At 40.1% G+C, this 25254-nt stretch overlaps 1 long non-coding RNA gene across 1 annotated transcript in view; it reads right to left on the bottom strand.

Moving 5' to 3' along the window:
* The window catches only part of LOC134738358 (uncharacterized), a 156140-nt gene that overhangs the window by 31537 nt on the left and 99349 nt on the right, over positions 1-25254 (bottom strand). The window lies entirely within an intron of this gene.

Below are 25254 nucleotides of genomic sequence, written 5' to 3'. Positions count from 1 at the left end.
GATAGGTATGTGCCAGAACTCCAGAGAGTACGGTTAGAACCCTGGCCCCCCAAAAAAAGAGGTGGAGGAGAAAATCCTGTCTTGATACAATACCATAAAGATATAAAGTAGGAAAAATTTTAAAAATTAATTTTCATGACATTGAGATTTTTCATATTTAAAAATTATATATCTATTTAACAAAAACTTCATAATGGCTCTACTATGAAGCTAATTTCAACCAGCTTGGACATAACATGAACAATGCTGACATGCTGCAGTTGAAAACATGAGCCCCAACAAGCCTTAATTTCCATGAAAGGATACATATTATTATGAACATAATCCAGAGGCAAAAAAAGGGCTGGCAAACAGAGAACTTTCGATAAATTATGTTCCATCAAACATGCCATTATTTTTAATGTTGTACTTACCGGACACTTTGTATACCTTTATTTTTGACAGAGGATGATTACAGAATTATCTTCATTTTTGAAAGAACAAAACCAGAAAAAATGAAGTTAAACTTCAACTTAAAAGATTAGATCAAGCACAAAATAGTTTCATGGCCAAATTTGAGGGGTCTTGTTTAACATTAAGATGAGGAGAGGGGCTACTCACAGAGAGAAACGATTTCAGATCTTGCAAACATTTAAATCTTGTATAACACAAGTTGGGGATTAGTCACAAGAAACAAGAGAAGGAAAGCAGTTCACTGGATACACCAGTCTTTTGCACAGTTCATCCCCACTAATTAAAACACCTTTCCCACTTGGCAAACTACTATTCAACTCTCAAAACCCAAATCAGTGGTCACCTTCTCTAGGAAGCCTTCCTTACTCCCACCCCAGTTGAAGTTAATCCTGCCCTTCTCTGTATCATTCTCTACTGTGTACATAATTCTATTATTGTGCTTAATTATATTTATTTGTTCATATGTCAGCTTCTCTACTCAAAATATTAGTTCCTTGAAAGCAGGCCAATATCTTATTGATCTTTGAAAAAGCAGAGTATCAGAAACATAATAGGCACATTATTCACTTCATGCAACTAAAGAAACAAGGACTAAATGTACAAAATTGCCAAGCAGTTCTTGAAACATTTTGCACAGCCGAGAAGTCAAACAACATTCAGTCTTCAGCACCTTTGCCCTTCTTTGGCAATTTCACCCCTTGATTTCAGCTGTTCTCATTATGATTACCAAATCTGCATTTCCATTCTTGAACTTTTGTCCAGATTCTAGATTCACCTTCACTGCCTGCTGAACATTTCCACATGAAAAGCTCATGAATACCTCAACTTTCAATATACCCAAAAAGAATTTATTACTCCTCTGTCACAAATTTACCCTTCTTGCTGTGTTCTCTGTATTGGTTCATTGCTTCACCATCATCCCTGTGTGACAAGTTAAGCACTTAGAATCAGCTTTTCTCCCCACTTTTGCATCCCCCACCCTATTCTCCTGTTGCCAAATCCTTTCAGTCTGCCTATCGATGGTCTTTTGCTTACCTCTTCTCTTTTCCACTTCTACTGAATTAGTTCAAGCTCTCAATATATTTCTCCTGACCAATGTAATAAGCTGCTAAGGGGCTTCCCGCTTCAAGCCTTTCAACACAACTCCCATTATGCTGCAAACAACTTTCCTAAAACAACAACATATTTATGTTGGTTGCCTGCTCAAAGACAACACTGAGGGCTCTTCACTGGTGCAATTCCTCCTTCTGGCATGCTAAGGCCTCTGAGAGAGCCCCATGATCTCTCCTTTTCCTATGCATCCATCATTTTTTCATACTGCCCCACACAGTGCACACTCCATTCACACACCCTCTAGACATACCTCTCTACTCCTCAAACACGCCCTTTGCTGCCCCATCCCCAACAACGTTGTTTTACCATACAGGTAGAACCGCTCTCACACTTCTTCTCCATTTCCCTATCAATGTCCTATTCATCCTCTAGGCGAGTGGTTCTTAACCTGTACTCCATAGACCCCCAAGGGTCCAGAGGTAAAATTAAGAGATTTGTGATTTAAATGGGAGAAAAATTACATTTCCATTTTCACTAACTCCTAACTGAAATGTAGTATTTCCTTTTATTGTGAATCTAGGCAACAAACAATGAACATATTAGAAGTACATAAGACTTTGTCACAAATAGAAATCACAGATATATCCATATCACATTATAGTCATTACAGATATCTTGAATTATTATTTATGCTCATTACTACTTTAAAATTACAAGTTATTACACCTGCAAATGAATTTTTTATTTAATGCCTTAATAAAGAAGTGTACTTATTATTATATCACAATTTTTTTATATTTCAAGAGCTATTTTGATACAATTGGTTTCAATTATAATCCTTTCTCTTTTATTTTATACATTCCAAACATTATTTTGAGAACAGGTCATTAGACACAATAATGGTTAAGGATGCCTGTTTAGGTTTATCCTAAACTCTACCACAAGATGTTTTCCCATGCCTCACCCCTACCCCACACAGTATAAATTAATATCTTCTTCTACCTGATTCCATCAACCAGTTGAAACCCCTCCTGAGGCTCTAAGGAGGCCTGCCTTCTGCCTGCCTTCTTTTGTAGTTATTTATTAGTTATTTACTAGGCTTTGAGATCCTGGGGATAGGAACATTTATTTCCTGTTTTTAAGTAGCCCATGCTGATTGTACCCATGGTAGGTGATGAACCAGAGTTGTGCTGAACACACTTCTTTTTTTTTTTTTTTTTTTTTGAGATGGAGTCTCGCTCTGTCGCCCAGGCTGGAGTGCAGTGGCGCGATCTCGGCTCACTGCAAACTCCGCCTCCGCCTCTGGGGTTCACGCCATTCTCCTGCCTCCGCCTCCCGAGTAGCTGGGACTACAGGTGCGTGCCACCACGCCCGGCTAATTTTTTGTATTTTTTAGTAGAGATGGGGTTTCACCATGTTAGTCAGGATGGTCTCAATCTCCTGACCTTGTGATCCACCCGCCTCGGCCTCCCAAAGTGCTGGGATTACAGGCGTGAGCCACCGCGCCCGGCCAAACACATTTCTTTTTCAGGGGATGTTTTGGGTTGATGGAAATCAAATCAAGAAAATAGACATGTTGCTAATGTATTCTGGTGGCTGAAGCAAGTTTATCAACTTGTAACACAAACTGAACTGCTCTGTTCTCCTACCTGATTTCTGTGTCTCAAAACAAGACAGGAAAACAAGGGCAAGGATGAAAAAGGTGACTCTAGAACTCTACCTTTGGTAATCCAGACACACAGCAATGAATAATTTATTTAAATATATATATATATCTTTATGTATATGTGACTATGTATACATATACTGCATTTCAATGGTTTGGCATGAAGTATATAGTGTATACATTATGTGTATACATAATATATTAAGTATATATTATTTTATTTATAGTTCCATCACACAAGTAACAGTTTAAACAAGTTGGATTTGAACATTCACAAGTGAACATGTGGAATACTGACCAATCAAAAACCATCCATGCTTCAGGGTCAAAAAATGTATTTTTGAAACAATGATTTTTATTATTACTTGCTATTGCATAACATAAGGTCTTTGTGTGAGGATATAAAATAGTTCCTTCAATGAAGGTATTTTATGTTCATTGATACCCAAATCCATAATCTTAATGGTATGGTTTAAAGAAATAATGTAACATAACACATGCATGGTGCACTCATCTCTGAACAATTAACGGAGATTGATAAAAATCAACACCAGATAAACACCCTTTTGACAATGAGCCTCATTATATGATGCATGGGAGAAACAGAAGTTGTGAATGATAAAGAAGATATAAAAGAAAATGCTGCAAGAGATTCAATTTAATACAAAGATGAATATTACAAATACTTGTTTAACTGAATAATCAAATATTTAGTCATTCTTTTATGTTATTCCCACTAAAAAACCTAAGACATAACAAATGGCCCCAAAACCATCTGCTAGGAACATCCATTTGCATGCTAATTTTTTATAATTCATAGTTTGAAGTTATTTGTGCAAACTTCCTATTCTCCTTCTTTAAATTTTGGCCATTTCTGTGTTCCCTGACTCATTCCTGCTTCTTACAACAGGCAAGGGAATTACCAATATTAGTAGTAGTAATAATAATAATAAACACCCATAGGTTATAATGTTCTGTAGCTTTTAATGTTTTAGCTACTAATATTTCATGTTAATTCTCATAAGAACACTGTGAGGAAAACAGGACAGGTATTATACTAAATATATAGATAAAGGGACTAAAGCTCATGGAAGTTAAGTAATTTGCTCAAGTTCCCACAGCCTGTGAATAATGAATAACACAGTCAAAACATGTATCCAGGCCTAATGAGTGTGAATGCAGTTCTCTTTCTGTTTCCATTCTACCCAAGGAAGAGTTAAAGATCATATAACTCCACTTGGGTGATTTCTGAATCTAACTTCAGCTCTTAACCAATCATTGTGGTTAAAGGAATGATTTACCACAGATCTACGGTAGGCACTTGGTTATTTGTTCATTTAATTATGCAAAAAATAGTTTTTTTAGCACCTCACATTTGCAAAGCCTATAAAATCGATTGGCAGATCCAATTGCCCGTAAGCACTTAGGGTATTTACATTACAAGGAAACAACTTAGACTGGCATATTTTTAACTTTTCAGGATAGTTTTCAAAGGGGAGTCAACAGGACAACTTATTAGTCATCTGCTTTATTCTTGCACCCATCCTAATTGTTAAGAGGAGGAAGGTAGAGAAGGACACTGTGTAGAAAATGAAAGGCTATCATAGTGAACACTGTAGTACATCACCCAGATACCACCTCACCCAAGGTCATGCTCCCTCCCCAGAAGCAACCTACATGCAATGACTAATCTATGCATGGGTGCAAAGTCCAAGCCTCATTGTGGAGCCAACTGTGCCCCTCTCATGCATAGACTATCCCAGCCCCGGAACCCAAACTGACAGCCCACTCCTGCTTCCTCACTCTGTCATAGACATTAATCTCATGGGACAAGAAAGAAGGTTCTTAAATGGGATTATGGAGCCAAATTGCCAACTGACCAGTTGGTGTTGATGATCTCTGCACTTATGGTAGATGGAGCACAAATAGCCCCTGACATGTGTCAGTGGTGCTACTGTTAAAGTTTCCACCACTGAAGAACTGAAATGGTAATCCATTGGAAGAAAATGACTGGTAGGTGTAATGTCTCATGCACTTGAGAAATATGGGAGAGATGGCAAGTGTAAGGATAGTGAAGGCTATTTCTTGGGGCAATCAGTGCTTTTGGAGAAAGATAATGAAAGGCTGAGGGTGATTAATCAGCAATTGAAGGCTAATTATCAAAGTCAGAGCACCTCAATGCAGCATATAAAGAGTCTCATCTCCTTCAGTCAAGGGACAAAAAGCTGAGGATGAGAAACTGAACTCTATAAGTAGCAGAGTTGAAGTCTTGGTTCCTCTGAGTCAGTACGCCAAGGCCAAGATTCTGATTTGGAAGAAATGAGACCCTGAGATATGGAATACCATATCTTTGAAAATCATGAGTCACCAGGTTCTCCTGAACTCTCTGGACTTCCAGAAGTAACCCACTCCTCCCTGTAAAAATCTAGCATGTCCCCTGTGCTTGAAGATGATATACAGGCAACTATCTTGCAAGACAGCATGGATCCCCTCAGAACATTCCCCCAACCTCTCTCCCTGGTTATTCAACCATTATCTAGTATTAAGTCACAACAAAACATAGTTTATGTTAAGCTGGGCCCGCTGAGCAGACAGAGACAATATCTGCAAAGAGCTGCAGAATCTAGACAACATGTACCAATAGGAGGCAAGAAAGTACATATGGGCTTGGATGCTGAGAGTGCTGGATCAAAGGAGGTAGAACATGAAGTTGGATAAATGAAAAGTTACTTATTTTGAAGCCCTCATTAGGATTACACATCCTGGCAAAGATCCTGGAAATTCATATTAGCACACTACTGGGATGATCCTTTGAAGTTTAGAGAAAACAAAGTCTAGTAAACAATGCTCCAATTGCCATGGCAGATGGTAGAAGAGGGATCAAAGGGCTTAGAAAAATGGGTATACTAGCATACATATATTAAGTAAGACCAGAAAATCCACCAGCTAGCTTTGGTCTGCTGCAAGGCCCAGAGGACACTGTTTACCAAAACAATAAGAAATGCACCGGCTACAGGGACACCAGCATCACTGAGAAGCTCAGTGGTGGCTGTCTTCTTTTGGCCAGGGCTGACAGTAATAAATTCCATTATAAAACTGAGCCCCTTGATAGCAGACTGGATAATAAAATCCTAAAATAATGGAGACCAGGTAGAGGAACATAGCCACCAGAAGTAAGGTGAACACTCAAGATTGGAACAGCAGCCTGGAGGGTCTGACTCACAGAGAGCTATGGAGATGATTAATAGAACATAGCATTCCTAAGGGAAATATAGATGGGATGGCAACAAGGGTACTGCTCAATTCACATAATCAAAAGAAATCAGAGATGGATGATCAGGAGGCTGTGGGCACATAAGAAGGCCAATCCCTTGCCCAGTTTCTGTACCTGAGCCAGTTTTGAGACCCAAAACTGACTGACTGAAGGAGATGCTGGGTCCCCAGGAGGAAGGCTCTGCAACAGCATGGCAAGTACACATGGTAATGATTCCCCAGTCCAAAAGGGACCTATAGCCATTTACTCAGGCAACCATATACTGGGGACAGGGTAATTTCAAATATTTTGAAGACTGTTGGATCCAGGGTCCATGCTGACATTTATACCTAAGAACTCAAAGCATCAGTCACCACCCTCTATTAGAGTGGAGACCCAGTTTGAAAAAAAAAAAACGTCCAGCTCACAGACGGTCCACTGAATCCACAGACTCTCCCAGTGGGTACTCCAATTGGAGAAGACTTTTTTGGTAGCTGGCACAACCTTAGCATTGGTTTCTTGGCCAGCCAAGAAAGTAAAACAAAAACAATATTACATCTTGAGGAAACTGGAAGATGTTTGTGCCACCCTTAAAGACCTAAAGGACTTAGGGGTGGTGTTGCCACCTAATTTCCATTCAATTTACCAGTCTGGACCCTGAAAAATCAGGTAGATCCTGAAGGATAACTGTAAACTACCACAAACTCAACCAAGCACTAGCCCTCATTGCATCTACTGTGCCAGGTGCTACAGCAGATTAACAGCCTCTAGTACATGGAGTGCAGCCATTGATCTGGCTTATGCATTCTTTTCCATCTCTATCAGAAATAGTTCTCGCAACAGTGTACATGCACAACCTTGCCCAAGAGCTAATTTAACTCTCTTACTCTATATAATGATGTGGTATAAAGAGACCTGGATCATGCTGCTGTGTTGTGGAGCATCGCATTGGTCTGCCATATCAATGATATGTAAATTGGACCAGAATATCGAGAAGTAGCAAGTATGTTGGAAGCTTTAGTAGAACATATTACACTTTGGCTTTCCGTGCTGATAGTGCTCCAGCAAACATGGCAAACATTCTTAAAACCCACCCGACATTCTGTAAGAAGTGTGGCAAGCACCAACCCCACAAAATGATACAGTACAGGAAGGGCAAGGATTCTCCATATGCCCAGGAAAAGTGGCATTATGACAGGAAGCAGAGTGGCTATGGTGGGCAAACTAAGCTGGTTTTCTACAAAAAGGCTAAAAGTACAAAGAATATTGTGCTGAGGCTTCAGTGTGTTGAGACTAACTGCAGATCTAAGAGAATGCTGGCTATGAAGAGATGCAAGCATTTTGAACTGGGAGGAAATAAGAAGATAAAGGGCCAAGTGATATCCAGTTCTAAGAATCATCTTTTGTTTTATTATGAAGAAAATACAATTTTGATATTATGTTAAAAACAAATGTATCACTCTGATGGGCAGAGGTAAGCCCTACAAAGATTAAAAGGTCTGCAACATCAGTAAAATATTGGGAGAGGGTCCAATGATCTGGGATCATCCTGGGACATCCTCTCAAAATAAAAGAAGAAATTGGAAATTGCATCTCCTGCCTCCCACCACAAAGAAAGAAGTAAAATGTCTGGCAGGCCTCTTGAGTTCTGGAGGAAGCATATTCTACACTTGCGAATATTACTCTAACCTATATACCAGAAAGCATGAAAGGCTGACAATTTTAAAGGCAGCCCAATGCTGGAAAGGGTTCTGCAGCAAGTTCAGGTCATGATACAAACAGTCCTCCACTTGGGCAATAGAACACAACAGACTCTATGGGCTTACAGGTACTTGTGATGGGAAAAAACACTGTGTGGAGTTCATAGCAAGCCACGATATGGGAATCACAATTAAGAATTCTAGCATTCGGCCAGGCGTGGTGGCTCACATCTGTAATCCCAGCACTTTCAGAGGCCGAGGCGGGCGGATCACGAGGTCAGGAGTTCGAGACCAGCCTGACCAACGTGGCGAAACGCCGTCTCTACTAAAAATTCAAAAATTAGCTGGGCATGGTGGTGGGTACCTGTAGCCCCAGCTACTCAGGAGGCTAAGGCAGGAGAATCGCTTGAACCCAGGAGGCGGAGGTTGCAGTGAGCCAAGATCGTGCCATTGCACTCCAGCCTGGGTGAGAGAGCAAGATTCCATCTCAAAAAAAAATTAAAGAAAAAAGAATCCTAGCATTCTACCAAGATGGGCGAATCACAAAGTCAAGAGAGCAAGACCATCCTGGCCAACATGGTGAAATCCCATCTCTACTAAAAATACAAAAATTAGCTGGGCATAGTGGCAGGTGCCTGTAGTCCCAGCTACTCGGGAGTCTGAAGCAGGAGAATCTCTTGAACCCGGGAGGCGGAGCTTGCAGTGAGCCAAGATTGTGCCACTGCACTCTAGCCTGGGCAACAGAGCAAGACTCCATCTCAAAAAAGAAGAAAAAAAAAAAAGAATCCTAGCATTCTAGAGCAAAGGCATACTACCAGCAGTGGAAAATTAGGTACCTTCCAAAAAACACAGCTCTTGACATGCTACTGGGCCCTGGTGGAAATGGAGGCATGGCCCACAGAACAGTAAATAACCATGCTGTCAGGACTGTCCACCATGAGCTGGATTCTGTCCAGTCTGAAGACCAGCTGTAGCAGTGGGATACACCCCAGTAATCTTCTTGGAAGTTTTCACCCAGAAAAGAAACCCACCAAAACCCTGAAGGAGTTGTTCCCAGAACTTTTACCGGCAAATGGATCTGAGCAGCACAAGCAGTAAACTTTAATAGACATTTTAATGTGCTATCCAGATCACCCCTTCACTTCAGGCCAGAAACACTCATTCCCCCAGCTACCATGAGTATTAGTGATGGGCAGCTCACAGCTGATTGTTCCTCAAGATATTGCCCTCAGCTAATGAGAGCCACCTCTTCCAATGTCATGCTCCCTTCCCAGGGCAACTGGCATCAAATGACTGATCAATACAGGGCTACAAAGGCTCACTGTCATTGGCCCAGGGCCATTTTAGCTCCATAGTTCCTGAGAGTCAGCTGAGATATCTGTTCTGACTACAATACAGTTCAAATTTTCTCTCCAATCATCCTGCATTCTTCATTCCCTTACAGGTGTTGATCCAAGGACATTCCCTAGTAAAATTTCTGCATGCTAATCTCTGAACTTTCTTCCCAGAGAATGTGACCTGTAACAGCTGTACCTAGAGTGGGCAATCTTTCCTTGATATACTGTTTTCACAACAAAAGCTTTTTTTAGATATGGGATCTCACTATGTTGCCCAGACTGAAGTGTAATGGCTATTCAAAGGTGCAATCATAGCTCACTATAGCCTCAAATTCCTGGGCTCAACTGATTCTCCTGCCTCAGCCTCCCAAGTAGCTGGGACTACAGGCACATGTCACCACACCTGGATGCAAAGGCTTTTTATAAACTAAGATTTTAGAACTTTGGAAAACAAAACTCACATGGCTGCCCTAATGTTTAATCCACAATTTCAATTTCCAAGTTGTCTTTCAAAAACTCGTGTTAAAACTAAAAAGTCATCTAGGCCATATAAGTACCTATACTCTATATCTTTGTAGCTATTTATTTAAACAGCTGTTTTATTACATTGTAAACATATTTTCCCATTCTATGAAATCAACATTACTGTTAAATTTTATATCTTTCTTCTTTCATAAAATGATAAAAATTCATTGCCTACTATTTCATTCAGTTTCTACTGAGAAATAATTACAAATTCTTAAAACCACATCACCAATATTATCAGTCTGCTGCCTTATATACTTGGTGTAGTAGAAGAACTACTGAACCGGGAATCTAGATTTCTTAGTTTAGCTTTTTTATGTGACTTTGTATTACTCACTTTATTTATTCATTTAACAAATGTGGTGCAGTGCTTGGGGTGTTTCAGAAATTGCACTTAATTCTGAGCAGAAAGAATAAAGAAGACAGGCAGCCCCAATCCTCATGAAGATTAGACCCTAATGGTGAAAGCAGACATTAAACAAGTCATGATATAAATAATTGTTTGACTAACAATTGTGATATGCGTTCTGAAGAGTAAAACCACAGTGTCATGAGTGCGTAGAACAGAAGGCCCTAACCTAGCCTAGGATGCTGAAATTTCTTGAGGAAATGGCATTTAAGTTGAGATATAAAGAACAGATGAAACTTAGCAAGATGAAAAGGGGGAAAGAGATTTATAGACAGAAGGAACTTTATACTTGAAAATTCCATAAAGGGAAGAGCTTAGTATGTTCGTAGAACTAAAGGAAGGCTACATAACAAGAGAAGAGTAGAGACACAGGAGATTGGGAGCAAGCCATATCACACAGGGCCTTGCACATCAGAGGGACAGTTTTGAACTTTATCCTAGGTGCAGTAAGAAGCCATTTCAGAGTTTTAGGCAGAAAAAGACAAAGATTTCTTTATATCCATAATGGTGATAATACCATCTGTCTGCTTACCTTATCAATTGCTAAGAAGATCAATAAGATATTGGATGTGAAAAAAAAATCATGAGAGGGCAGAGCAGGGTGGCTGAACAGAAGCCTTCACCAATCATCCCCCACTCAGGAACACCAAATTTAACAACTATCTACATACAAAAAAGCACCTTCATAAGAACAAAAAGTCACATGAGCAATCACAGCACCTGGTTTTAACTTCATATTGCTGAAAGAGGCACCGAAGAGCGTAGGAAAGACAGTCTTGAATCACCAATGCCACTCCTCTCCATCCCCTGATAGCAGCCATGTGGCACAGAGAATCCATGCATTTGGGACAGGGAGATTGCCTAGTGATTGTGGGACCCTGCATTGAGCTCAATGCTGCCATATCATGGCAGAAAGCAAAACCAGGCTAAACTCAGCTGATGCCCACCAATGGAGGGACCATGTAAACCAACCCTAGCAAGAGAAGAATTGCCCATCCTAGTTGTTGGAAATTGAGTTTTGACAAGCCTCGCCACCACAGGCTAAACTGCTCTGGGGTTCTAAATAAACCTGAAAGGCAGTCTTGGCCACAAGGACTACAGTTCCTAGGCAACTCTAGTGTTGTGCTGGGCTCAGAGCCAGTGGATGTTGGGGGCATGCAACCTAGTGAGATACCAAGCAAGGCAGCTAAGGGAGGGCCTGCACCACCCCTCCCACAACCCAAGGCTGTTCAGCTTGCAGTAATAAAAGTAGCTTCTTCCTTCTACTGACAGAGGAGAGGGAGGATTAAAGAGGAGTTTTGCCTCCCAGATATCAGCTTAGCAACAGTAGGACAGGGCACAAGGCAGAGTTGCAAGGTCCCCGTTTCAGACCCTAGCTTTCAGACAACATATCTAGACACACTTTGCGCCAGAAGGGAGCCCATTGCCTTGAAAGGAAGGACCCAGTCCTGGCAGCATTGTCACCTGCTGACTACAGAGCTCTTGGGCTCTGAAGAATGAGCAGCAATACCCAGGTCATACACCTTAGGTGAGACTCTGAGCTGTACTGGCTTCAGGTGAAACCCAGCACATTCCCAGCTATGGTGGCTATAATGAAAGACTCCTTCTGTTTGATAAAAGCAGACAGAAAAGTAAAGGGAACTTTGTCTTGCACCTTAAGTACCAACTCAGTCACAGTGGGGTAGAGCACCAAGCAGTCTCTTGGGGTCCCCGATACCAGGTGTTGGCTCTTGGATGGCATTTTATGTCCTGGGCTAGAGGGGAGCCTATTGCCCTGAAGGCATCTCTAGGTCCACCCAGGGCCTGGGAGAACTTGTAGCTCTGAAGGGAATGGTACAAGCCTGTCTGGCTTTGCCACCTGCTGATTGTAGAGCCCTAAAGCCTTAAGTAAATATAGGTGATAGCCATGTAATGGTTACAGCAGGCCTTGGGCAAGACCCAGTGCTATGCTGGCTTAAGATCTGACCCCGCATAGTCCCAATGGTGGTGGCTACATGACTGCTCATGTCAACCCACCCCAGCTCCAGGTGGCTCAGCACAGACAGAGAGAGGGAGAGAGAGAGAGAGACACTCTGTTTGGGAGAAAGTAAGAGAAGAGAACAAGAGTCTCTTCCTGGTAATTGAGAGAATTCTTCCAGACCTTATCCAAAACCAAGGCAGTACCTCTATGAATCTGCAAGAACTACAGTATTACTGGCCTTGGGGTGCCCCAATACAGACATTATATCACAACACCCAAGTCCCTTTGAATACCTGGAAAACCTTCCCAAGAAGGACAGGCACAAACAAGCCCAGACAGTTAAGACTACAATAAACACAAAATTCTTCAATGCCCAGACACCAATTAACATCCATAAGCATCAAGACTATCCAAGAAAAATGGCCTCACCAAACAAACTAAATAAATAACCAAAGACCAACCTGGAGAAACATGTGACTGTTCAGACAAATAATTCAAAATCTATTTTGAGGAAATTCAAAGAAATTCAAGATGACACAGAAGGAATTCAGATTCTATCAGATAAATTTAACAAAGAGATTGAAATAACTTCAAAGAATCAAACAGAAATTTTGGAGTTGAAAAATGCAATTGGCATATTGAAAAACACATCAAAGTCTCTTTATAGCAGAATTGGTCAAAGAGAAGAAAGAATTAGTGAGCTTGAGGACACACTATTTGAAAATATACAGTTAGAAGAGACAAAAGAAAAAAGAATGAAGCATGCCTTGAAGACCTAGAGAATAGCCTCAAAAAGGTAAATCTAAGAGTTATTGGCCTTAAAGAGGAGGTAAAGACAGAGATGGAGTAGAAAGTTTATTCAAAGAAACAACGGGCTGGGCATGGTGGCTCACACCTGTAATCTCAGTACTTTGGGAGTCTGAGGCAGGCAGATCACGTGAGTTCAGGAGTTCAAGACCAGCCTGGCCAACATGGTGAAACCCCATCTTTACGAAAAAATACAAAAATTAGCCAGGTGAGGTGGTGTGCGCCTGTAATCCCAGTTACTCAGGAGGCTGAGGCATGAGAATCACTTGAACCCAGGAGCTGGAGGTTGCAATGAGATGACATTGTGCCACTGCACTCCAGCTTGGGAGAAAGAATAAGACCCTGCCTCAAAAACAACAACAACAACAAAATAAATAATAATGGAGGACTTTCCAAATCTAGGGAAAGATATCAATATGCAAGTACAAGAAAGTTATAGAACACCAAGTAGCTTTAACCCAAATAAGACTACATCAAAGCATTTCATAATCAAACTCCCTAAGGTCGAGGATAAAAAAGATAGCCTAAAAGCAGCAAGATAAAAGAAACAAATGACATACAATGGAGCTCCAATATGTCCAGCAGCAGACTTCTCTGTGGAAACTTTACAGGCCAGAAGAGAGGGGCATAACATACTTAAAGTGCTGAAGGAAAAAAACTTTTACACTAGAATAATATATACCGTGGAAATATCCCTCAAACATGAAGGAGAAATAAAGACTTTCATAGACAAACAAAAGTTGAAGTATTTCATCAACACCAGACTTGCTCTACAAGAAATGCTAAAGGAAGTTCTTCAACCAGAAAGGAAAGGATATTAATGAGCAACAAGATATTATCTGAAGGTACTAAATTCACTGGTCATTGTAAGCACAGAAAAACACAAATAACTTTAACATTGTTAACTGTAGTTTGTAAACTACTCATATCTTAAGTAGAAAGACTAAATATGAACCAATCAAAAATAATAACTACAACAAATTTTCAACATATAGACATTACAATAAGATATAAATAGACACAAGGAAAAGTTAAAAAGCAGGGGGACAGAGTTAGAGTGTAGAGTTTTTATTAGTTTTCTTTTTCCTTGTTTGTTTGTGCAGGCAGTGTTAAGTTGTCATTAGTTTAACATAATGGGTTATAAAATAGTATTTGCAATCCTCATGGTAACCTCAAATCAAAAAACATACAACAGATACACAAAAAATAAAAAAACAAAAGATTAAATCATACCACCAGAGAAAATCACCTTCACTGAAAGGAAGACAGGAAGGAAGGAAAGAAGAAAAAGACCAGAAAACAAGTAACAAAATGGCAGGAGCAACTCCTTCTTATCAATAATAACATTGAATGTAAATACACTAAACTGTCCAATCAAAAGACATAGAGTCACTGCATGGATTTTTTTAAAAAATTTACCAAGGAAAATTTACCAAGCAAATGGAAAAAAAAAAAAAAAAAGCAGGGGTTGCAATCCTGGTCTCTGACAAAACAGATTTTAAACCAACAAAGATCAAAATAGATAAAGATGGGCATTCCATAATGGTAAAGGAACCAATTCAACAAGAAGAGCTAACTATCCTAAATATATATGCACCCAATACGGGAGCACCCAGATTCATAAAACAAGTTCTTAGAGACCTACAAAGAGACTTAGACTCCCACACAATAATAGTGGGAGACTTTAACACCCCACTGTCAATATTAAACAGATCAACATGACAGAAAATTAACAAGGATATTCAGGACTTCAACTCACCTCTGGATCAAACGGACCTAATAGACATCTACAGAACTCTCCATGCCAAATCAACAGAATGTACATTTTTCTCAGTGCCACATGGCACCTATTCTAAAATCAACCACATAATTGGAAGTAAAACACTCCTCAGCAAATGCAAAAGAACCGAAATCATAACAAACAGTCTGTCAGACAACAGTGCAATCAAATTAGAACTCAGGATTAAGAAACGCACTCAAAAGCACACAGCTGCATGGAAATTGAACAACCTGCTCTTGAGTGATTCCTGGGTAAATAATGGAATTAAAGCAGAAATCAAAAAGTCCTTTGAAACTAGTGAGAACAAAGAAACAATGTACCAGAATCTCTGGGACCCAGCTAAAGCAGTGTTACAAGAGAAACTTACAGCACTAAATACCCACATTAGAAAGCTAGAAATATCTCAAATCCACACCATAACATCACAATTAAAAGAGCTAAAGAAGCAAAAGCAAACAAATCTAAAAGCTAGCAGAAGACAAGAAATAACTAAGATCAGAGCAGAACTGAAAGAGATAGAGACATGAAAAGCCCTTCAAAAAAATCAGTGAATCCAGGAGCTGGTTTTTTGAAAAAAATAACAAAATAAATAGATTGCTAGCTAGACTAATAAAGAAGAAAAGAGATAAGAATCAAATAGACACAATCAAAAAAGATAAAGGAGACATCACCACTGACCCCACAGAAGTACAAACTACCATCAAAGAAAACTATAAACACCTCTGTGCAAATAAACTAGAAAATCTAGAAGAAATGGATAAAATCCTGGACACATACACCTGCCCAAGACTAAGCCAGGAAGAAGCTGAATCCCTGAATAGACCAATAACAAGCTCTGAAATTGAGGCAGTAATTAATAGCCTACCAACCAAAAAAATCCAAGGACTAGATGGATTCACAGCCAAATTCTACCAGAGGTACAAAGAGGAGCTGGTACCATTCCTTCTGAAACTATCCCAAACAATTGAAAAGGAGGGATTCCTCCCTAACTCATTTCATGAAGCCACCATCACCCTGATATCAAAACCCGGCAGAGACACAACAAAAAAAGAAAGCTTCAGGCCAATATCCCTGGTGAACATTGATGCAGAAATCCTCAATAAAATACTGGCAAACCGAATCCAGCAGCACATCAATAAGCTTATCCATCTTGATCAAGTCGACTTCACTCCTGGGATGCAAGGCTGGTTCAACATACACAAATCAATAAACATAATCCATCACATAAACAGAATCACTGACAAAAGCCACATGATTATCTCAATAGATGCAGAAAAAGCCTTTGATAAAATTTAACATCCCTTCATGTTAAAAACTCTCAATAAACTAAGTATTAATGGAACATATCTCAAAATAATAAAAACCATTTATGACAAACTCACAGCCAATATCATACTGAAAAGCTGGAAGCATTCTTTTTGAAAACCGGCACAAGACAAGGATGCCCCCTCTCAATACTCCTATTCAACATAGTATTGGAAGTTCTGGCCAGGGCAATCAGGCAAGAGAAAGAAAGAAAGGGTATTCAAATAGGAAGAGAAGAAGTCAAATTGTCTCTGTTTGCAGATGACCTGATTGACTATTTAGAAAACCCCATCATCTCAGCCCAATATGCAAAATCACAAGCATTCCTACACACGAACGATAGACAGACAGCCAAATCATGAATGAACTCCCATTCACAATTCCCATTCCCATTCACAATTGCTACAAAGAGAATAAAATACCTAGGAATACAGCTAACAGGGGGTATAAAGGACCTCTTCGAGGAGTACTGACAAACCACTGCTCAAGGAAATAAGAGAGAACACAAACAAATGGAAAAATATTCCATCCTCATTGATAGAAAGAATCAATATCATGAAAATGGCCATACTGCCCAAAGTAATTTATAGATTCAATGCTATTCCCATCAAACTACCATTGGCATTATTCACAGAACTAGAAAAAGGTACTTTAAATTTCATATGGAAACAAAAAAGAGCCTGTATAGCCAAGATAATCCTAAGCAGAAAGAACAAAGCTGGAGGCATCATGCTATCTGACTTCAAACTATACTACAAGGCCACAGTAACCAAAACAGCATGGTTCTGGTACCAAAAGAGACATATAGACCAATGGAACACAACAGATACCTCACATATCTACAACCATCTGATCTTTGACAAACCTGACAAAAACAAGCAATAGGTAAATGATTCCCTATTTAATAAATGATGTGGGGAAAATGGCTAGTCATATGCAGAAAATTGAAACTAGACCCTTCCTTACACCTTATACAAAAATTAACTCAAGATGGATTAAAAACTTAAATGTAAAACCCAAAACCATAAAAGCCCTAGAAGAAAACCTAGGCAATATCATTCAGGACATAGGCATAGGCAAAGACTTCATGATGAAAACACCAAAAGCAATTACAACAAAAGCCAAAATTGACAAATGAGATCTAATTAAACTAAAGAGCTTCTGCACAGCAAAATAAACTATCATCAGAGTGAATAAGCAACCTACAGAATGGGAGAAAATTTTTGCAATCTACCCATATGACAAACTCTAATATCCAGAATCTACAAGGAACTTAAACAAATTTACAGGAAAAAAACAAACAACCTCATCAAAAAGTGGGCAAAGCACATGAACACACACTTCTCGAAAGAAGACATTTATGTGGCCAACAAACGTATGAAAAAAAGTTCATCATCACTGATCATTAGAGAAATGCAAATCAAAACCACAATGAGATACCATCTCATGCCAGTCAGAACAGTGATTATTAAGAAGTCAAGAAACAATAGATGCTGGCAAGGCTGTGGAGAAAAAGGAATGCTTTTACACTGTTGGTGGGAATGTAAATTAGTTCAACTATTGTAGATGACAATGTGGCAATTTCTCAAGGATCTAGAACCAGAAATACCATTTGATCCAGCAACCCCATTACTGGGTATATACCTGAAGGATTATAAATCATTCTACTATAAAGACACATGCACACATATGTTTATTGCAGCACTATTTACAATAACAAAGATGTGGAACCAACCCAAATGCCCAACAATGACAGACTAGATAAAGAAAATGTGGGGGGGAGGAGCCAAGATGGCTCAATAGGAACAGCTCTGGTCTACAGCTCCCAGCGTGAGCGACTCAGAAGATCGGTGATTTCTGCATTTCCATCTGAGGTACTGGGTTCATCTCACTAGGGAGTGCCAGACAGTGAGCGCAGGTCAGTGGGTGCGTGCACTGTGCGTGAGCCAAAGAAGGGCAAGGCATTGCCTCACTCGGGAAGCACAAGAGGTCAGGGAGTTCCCTTTCCTGGTCAAAGAAAGGGGTGACAGAAGGCACCTGGAAAATCGGGTCACTCCCACCCGAATACTGCGCTTTTCCGATGGGCTTAAAAAACAGCGCACCAGGAGATTATATCCCGCACCTGTCTCAGAGGGTCCTATGCCCTCAGAGTCTCACTGATTGCTAGCACAGCAGTCTGAGATCAAACTGCAAGGTGGCAGCGAGGCTGGGGGAGGGGTGCCCGCCATTGCCCAGGCTCGCTTATGTAAACAAAGCAGCTGGGAAGCTCGAACTGGGTGGAGCCCACCACAGCTCAAGGAGGCCTGCCTGCCTCTGTAGGCTCCACCTCTGGGGGCAGGGCACAGAAAAACAAAAAGACACCAGTAACCTCTGCAGACTTAAATGTCCCTGTCCGACAGCTTTGAAGAGAGCAGTGGTTCTCCCAGCATGCAGCTGAAGATCTGAGAACGGGCAGACTGCCTCCTCAAGTGGGTCCCTGACCCCCGACCCCCGAGGAGCCTAACTGGGAGGCACCCCCCAGCAGGGGCAGACTGACACCTCACACGGCCGGGTACTCCAACAGACCTGCAGCTGAGGGTCCTGTCTGTTAGAAGGAAAACTAACAAACAGAAAGGACATCCACACCAAAAACCCATCTGTACATCACCGTCATCAAAGACCAAAAGTAGATAAAACCACAAAGATGGGGGAAAAACAGAGCAGAAAAACTGGAAATTCTAAAAAGCAGAGTGCCTCTCCTCCTCCAAAGGAACGCAGTTCCTCACCAGCAACGGAACAAAGCTGGACGGAGAATGACTTTGACCAGCTGAGAGAAGAAGGCTTCAGACAATCAAATTACTCCGAGCTACAGGAGGATATTCAAACCAAAGGCAAAGAAGTTGAAAACTTTGAAAAAAATTTAGAAGAATGTATAACTAGAATAACCAATACAGAGAAGTGCTTAAAGGAGCTGATGGAGCTGAAAACCAAGGCTCAAGAACTACATGAAGAATGCAGAAGCCTCAGAAGCCGATGCAATCAAATGGAAGAAAGGGTATCAGTGATGGAAGATGAAATGAATGAAATGAAGTGAGAAGGGAAGTTTAGAGAAAAAAGAATAAAAAGAAACAAGCAAAACCTCCAAGAAATATGGGACTATGTGAAAAGACCAAATCTACGTCTGATTGGTGTACCTGAAAGTGATGGGGAGAATGGAACCAAGTTGGAAAACACTCTGCAGGATACTATCCAGGAGAACTTCCCCAATCTAGCAAGGCAAGCCAACATTCAAATTCAGGAAATACAGAGAATGCCACAAAGATACTCCTCGAGAAGAGCAACTCCAAGACACATAATTGTCAGATTCACCAAAGTTGAAATGAAGGAAAAAATGTTAAGGGCAGCCAGAGACAAAGGTCGGGTTACCCTCAAAGGGAAGCCCATCAGACTAACAGCGGATCTCTCAGCAGAAACTCTACAAGCCAGAAGAGAGTGGGGGCCAATATTCAACATTCTTAAAGAAAAGAATTTTCAACCCAGAATTTCATATTCAGCCAAACTAAGTTTCATAAGTGAAGGAGAAATAAAATACTTTACAGACAAGCAAATGCTGAGAGATTTTGTCACCACCAGGCCTGCCCTAAAAGAGCTCCTGAAGGAAGCACTAAACATGGAAAGGCATAACCGGTACCAGCCACTGCAAAATCATGCCAAAATGTAAAGACCATTGAGACTAGGAAGAGACTGCATCAACTAACAAGCAAAATAACCAGCTAACATCATAATGACAGGATCAAATTCACACATAACAATATTAACTTTAAATGTAAATGGACTAAATGCTCCAATTAAAAGACACAGACTGGCAAATTGGATAAAGAGTCAAGACCCATCAGCGTGCTGTATTCAGGAAACCCATCTCACGTACAGAGACATACATAGGCTCAAAATAAAAGGATGGAGTAAGATCTACCAAGCAAATGGAAAGCAAAAAAAAGGCAGGGGTTGCAATCCTAGTCTCTGATAAAATAGACGTTAAACCAACAAAGATCAAAAGAGACAAAGAAGGCCATTACATAATGGTGAAGGGATCAATTCAACAAGAAGAGCTAACTATCCTAAATATATATGCACCCAATACAGGAGCACCCAGATTCATAAAGCAAGTCCTGAGTGACCTACACAGAGACTTAGACTCCCACACATTAATAATGGGAAACTTTAACACCCCACTGTCAACATTAGACAGATCAACGAGACAGAAAGTCAACAAGGATACCCAGGAATTGAACTCAGCTCGGCACCAAGCGGACCTAATAGACATCTACAGAACTCTCCACCCCAAATCAACAGAATATACATTTTTTTCAGCACCACACCACACCTATTCCAAAATTGACCATATACTTGGAAGTAAAGCTCTCCTCAGCAAATGTAAAAGAACAGAAATTATAACAAACTCTCTCAGATCACAGTGCAATCAAGCTAGAACTCAGGATCAAGAATCTCACTCAAAACCACTCAACTACATGGAAACTGAACAACCTGCTCCTGAATGACTACTGGGTGCATAACGAAATGAAGGCAAAAATAAAGATGTTCTTTGAAACCAACGAGAACCAAGACACAACATACCAGAATCTCTGGGATGCATTCAAAGCAGTGTGTAGAGGGAAATTTATAGCACTAAATGCCCACAAGAGAAAGCAGGAAAGATCCAAAATTGACACCCTAACATCACAATTAAAAGAACTAGAAAAGCAAGAGCAAACACATTCAAAAGCTAGCAGAAGGCAAGAAATAACTAAAATCAGAGCAGAACTGAAGGAAATAGAGACACAAAAAACCCTTCAAAAAATCAATGAATCCAGGAGCTGGTTTTTTGAAAGGATCAACAAAATTGATAGACCACTAGCAAGATTAATAAAGAAAAAAAGAGAGAAGAATCAAATAGATGCAATCAAAAATGATAAAGGGGATATCACCACCGATCCCACAGAAATACAAACTACCATCAGAAAATATTACAAACACCTCTATGCAAATAAACTAGAAAATCTAGAAGAAATGGATAAATTCCTCGACACATACACTCTCTCAAGACTAAACCAGGAAGAAGTTGAATCTCTGAATAGACCAATAACAGGAGCTGAAAGTGTGGCAATAATCAATAGCTTACCAACCAAAAAGAGTCCAGGACCAGATGGATTCACAGCCGAATTCTACCAGAGGTACAAGGAGGAACTGGTACCATTCCTTCTGAAACTATTCCAATCAACAGAAAAAGAGGGAATCCTCCCTAACTCATTTTATGAGGCCAGCATCATCCTGATACCAAAGCCGGGCAGAGACACAACCAAAAAAGAGAATTTTAGACCAATATCCTTGATGAACATTGATGCAAAAATCCTCCATAAAATACTGGCAAACCGAATCCAGCAGCACATCAAAAAGCTTATCCACCATGATCAAGCGGGCTTCATCCCTGGGATGCAAGGCTGGTTCAATATACGCAAATCAATAAATGTAATCCAGCATATAAACAGAACCAAAGACAAAAACCACATGATTATCTCAATAGATGCAGAAAAGGCCTTTGACAAAATTCAACAACCCTTCATGCTAAAAATTCTCAATAAATTAGGTATTGATGGGACGTATCTCAAAATAATAAGAGCTATCTATGACAAACCCACAGCCAATATCATACTGAATGGGCAAAAACTGGAAGCATTCCCTTTGAAAACTGGCACAAGACAGGGATGCCCTCTCTCACCACTCCTATTCAACATAGTGTTGGAAGTTCTGGCCAGGGCAATTAGGCAGGAGAAGGAAATAATGGGTATTCAATTAGGAAAAGAGGAAGTCAAATTGTCCGTGTTTGCAGATGACATGATGGTATATCTAGAAAACCCCATTGTCTGAGCCCAAAATCTCCTTAAGCTGATAAGCAACTTCAGCAAAGTCTCAGGATACAAAATCAATGTACAAAAATCACAAGCATTCTTATATACCAACAACAGACAAACAGAGAGCCAAATCATGAGTGAACTCCCATTCACTATTGCTTCAAAGAGAATGAAATACCTAGGAATCCAACTTACAAGTGATGTGAAGGACCTCTTCAAGGAGAACTACAAACCACTGCTCAAGGAAATAAAAGAGGATACAAACAAATGGAAGAACATTCCATGCTCATGGGTAGGAAGAATCAATATCGTGAAAATGGCCATACTGCCCAAGGTAATTTACAGATCAATGCCATCCCCATCAAGCTGACTTTCTTTACAGAATTGGAAAAAACTACTTTAAAGTTCATATGGAACCAAAAAAGAGCCCGCATCGCCAAGTCAATCCTAAGCCAAAAGAACAAAGCTGGAGGCATCACACTACCTGACTTCAAACTATACTACAAGGCTACAGTAACAAAAACAGCATGGTACTGGTGCCAAAACAGAGATATAGATCAATGGAACAGAACAGAGCCCTCAGAAATAACGCCACATATCTACAACTATCTGATCTTTGACAAACCTAAGAAAAACAAGCAATGGGGAAAGGATTCCCTATTTAATAAATGGTGCTGGGAAAACTGGCTAGCCATATGTAGAAAGCTGAAACTGGATTCCTTCCTTACACCTTATACAAAAATCAATTCAAGATGGATTAAAGACTTAAACATTAGACCTAAAACCATAAAAACCCTAGAAGAAAACCTAGGCATTATCATTCAGGACATAGGGATGGGCAAGGACTTCATGTCTAAAACACCAAAAGCAATGGCAACAAAAGCCAAAATTGACAAATGGGATCTAATTAAACTAAAGAGCTTCTGCACAGCAAAACAAACTACCATCAGAGTGAACAGGCAACCTACAAAATGGGAGAAAATTTTCACAACCTACTCATCTGACAAAGGGCTAATATCCAGAATCTACAATGAACTCAAACAAATTTACAAGAAAAAAACAAACAACCCCATCAAAAAGTGGGCGAAGGACATGAACAGACACTTCTCAAAAGAAGACATTTATGCAGCCAAAAAACACATGAAAAAATGCTCACCATCACTGGCCATCAGAGAAATGCAAATCAAAACCACAATGAGATAGCATCTCACACCAGTTAGAATGGCAATCATTAAGAAATCAGGAAACAACAGGTGCTGGAGAGGATGTGGAGAAACAGGAACACTTTTACACTGTTGGTGGGACGGTAAACTAGTTCAACTCTTGTGGAAGTCAGTGTGGCGATTCCTCAGGGATCTAGAACTAGAAATACCATTTGACCCAGCCATCCCATTACTGGGTATATACCCAAAGGACTGTAAATCATGCTGCTATAAAGACACATGCACACGTATGTTTATTGTGGCATTATTCACAATAGCAAAGACTTGGAATCAACCCAAATGTCCGACAATGATAGACTGGATTAAGAAAATGTGGCACATATACACCATGGAATACTATGCAGCCATAAAAAATGATGAGTTCATGTCCTTTGTAGGGACATGGATGAAATTGGAAATCATCATTCTCAGTAAACTATCGCAAGAACAAAAAACCAAACACCACATATTCTCACTCATAGGTGGGAAGTGAACAATGAGAACACATGGACTCAGGAAGGGGAACATCACACTCTGGGGACTGTTGTGGGGTGGGGGGAGGGGGGAGGGATAGCATTGGGAGATATACCTAAAGTATAATAATAATAATAATAAAGAAAAAAAGAAAATGTGATATGTATACACCATGGAATACCATGTAGCCATAAAAAGGAATGAGATCATGTCCTTTGCAGGGACATGGATGAAGCTGGAAGCCATCATCTCAGCAAACTAACACAGGAACAGAAAACCAAACACTGCATATTCTCATTCATAAGTGTGAATTGAACAATGAGAACACATGGACACAGGGAGGGGAACAACATGCACCAGGGCCAGTTGGAGAGCAGGGGATGAGGGGAGAGAAAGCATTAGGACAAATAGCTAATACATGCAGGGCTTAAAACCTAGATGATGATTTGACACGTGCAGCAAACCACCATGGCACACGTATACCTGTGTAACAAACCTACACGTTCTGCACTTGTATACCAGAACTTAAAGTAAAATAAAAATAATAATAATAATAAACAAGCCTCCATGATCTGTTGCCTACAAGAAACACTCTTCACTTATAAAGACACACATAGACTGAAAGTAAAGAGTTGTAAAAAGATATTCCATGTCAATGGAAACCAAAAAAGAGTAATGGTAGTTATACCTACATCAGACAAAATAGATTTTGGGACAAAAACCATAAGAAGAGAGAAAGAATGGCATTATATGATTATTAAGGGGTCAATTCAGCAAGAGGATGTAACAACTATAGGAATACCCAGATATATAAAGCAAGTATTATTAGAGATAGAGGGAGAGATAGACCCCAATACAATAATTCCTGGAGATGTCAACACCTCAATTTCAGATCTTTCAGACAGAAATCAACAAAGAAATATGGAACTTAATCTGCATTACAGACCAAGTGAACCTAGTAGATATTTACAGAACATTTCATCTCATGGCTATAGAATGCACATTCTTCTCAGTAGATGGATCATTCTCAAGGATAACCATATGCTAGGTCACAGTACAAGTCTTTTTTTTTTTTTTTTTGAGACAGAGTCTCACTCTGTTGCCCAGACTGGAGTGCAGTGGCACAATCTCAGCTCACTGCAAGCTCCGCCTCCCAGGTTCACGCCATTCTCCTGCCTCAGCCTCCCGAGTAGCTGGGACTACAGGCGCCTGCCACTATGCCCGGCTAATTTTTGTATTTTTAGTAGAGACAGGGTTTCACCTTGTTAGGATGGTCTTGATCTCTTGACCTCGTGATCTGTCCGCCTCGGCCTCCCAAAGTGCTGGGATTACAAGCGTGAGGCACTGCACCCAGCCCACAGTACAAGTCTTAAAACATTCAAGACATTGAAATAATATCAAGTATCTTCTCTTCCCTAACCATAATGGAATAAAACTAGGAA

This window comes from Pongo pygmaeus, chromosome 1, assembly GCF_028885625.2.
Source record: "Pongo pygmaeus isolate AG05252 chromosome 1, NHGRI_mPonPyg2-v2.0_pri, whole genome shotgun sequence".
NCBI classification, from domain to species: domain Eukaryota; kingdom Metazoa; phylum Chordata; class Mammalia; order Primates; family Hominidae; genus Pongo; species Pongo pygmaeus.
This window is presented reverse-complemented; position numbering and strand designations above follow the sequence as displayed.